Source organism: Octopus bimaculoides, chromosome 1 (genome assembly GCF_001194135.2).
Source record: "Octopus bimaculoides isolate UCB-OBI-ISO-001 chromosome 1, ASM119413v2, whole genome shotgun sequence".
NCBI lineage: Eukaryota > Metazoa > Mollusca > Cephalopoda > Octopoda > Octopodidae > Octopus > Octopus bimaculoides.
This window is the reverse complement of record NC_068981.1, coordinates 85,983,831-85,984,834: the sequence shown is the minus strand read 5'-3', so window position 1 is coordinate 85,984,834 and position 1,004 is coordinate 85,983,831. Positions and strand designations below refer to the sequence as shown.

At 37.1% G+C, this 1,004-nt stretch overlaps 1 protein-coding gene across 1 annotated transcript in view; it reads right to left on the bottom strand.

Moving 5' to 3' along the window:
• Nucleotides 1–1,004, bottom strand: part of LOC106884368 (sodium-dependent dopamine transporter) — a 242,943-nt gene that overhangs the window by 240,776 nt on the left and 1,163 nt on the right. The window lies entirely within an intron of this gene.

Genomic DNA, 1,004 nt, shown 5'->3' with positions numbered 1-1,004 from the left:
TCTATCGATCCATTTGTCAATCTATCTATCTATTTTTGTCGCTTTCTTTCTCTCTCCCCTCCTAACTCTCTCTCTCACACACATACACGCGCGTAAACACACACATACACACACAAATACTGTCTTTATACACTCATACTGTCTCACACACATATACACGCGCAATCTCAGTCTGTGACACATATACACATACACAAACAGTTTGACATACACATACAGTCCAACATGCATGCACATGCACAGTCTGATACATACGGGCGCACGGCACACACACACACACACACACACACACACACACAGACGCTAACATACACGCACAAACACATTTTTCTCACAGTCTCAGACACTCACGCACATACACATACGTATACGTACACGTACACACACACACATACACACGGTTTGTATTAAGCGCATGGCTGATGTACAATATTGAGTCATTTATGTATGAGTAACAGAAAAAAAAACAGAAAAGAAAGAAGAAAATGTTTGCTCAAAAACCTGATTATTATTATCATAAATGTAGATGGTGGTGAGCGTACACAAAATCGAAAGAGAAACAAGAAAGGTTTGAAGAAATATCAAAAAGGGATAATGGATTTGAAGAACGATGAAGATTAAAATCACATGTTCCATTATGAATTTCTCGTTTTATTCAGTTACAGTTTATATCGTGCGCTCACAAACAAACATGATTTTGCGTGTTATTCGAGTTTTCTGGGATTTGTTTTTTTGTTTTTTTTTGCGTTTAACCGTTGACTCGGGTAAATTAATAGGGAGAGAGGGGCAGAGAGAAAGAGAGACAAACAGACGATAGATAGAAAGACAGATAGACAGACAATAGGTACGCAGACAGACAAGCAGACGACAGACAGACGATAGACAGGTAGCGGACAGATAGACAAAATATATATATATATATATATATATATATATAACGTGTCTTGAATAGCACAAAATTGCAGAGTGGACTATAATAACTGTTATAATTTGATTATTCATTG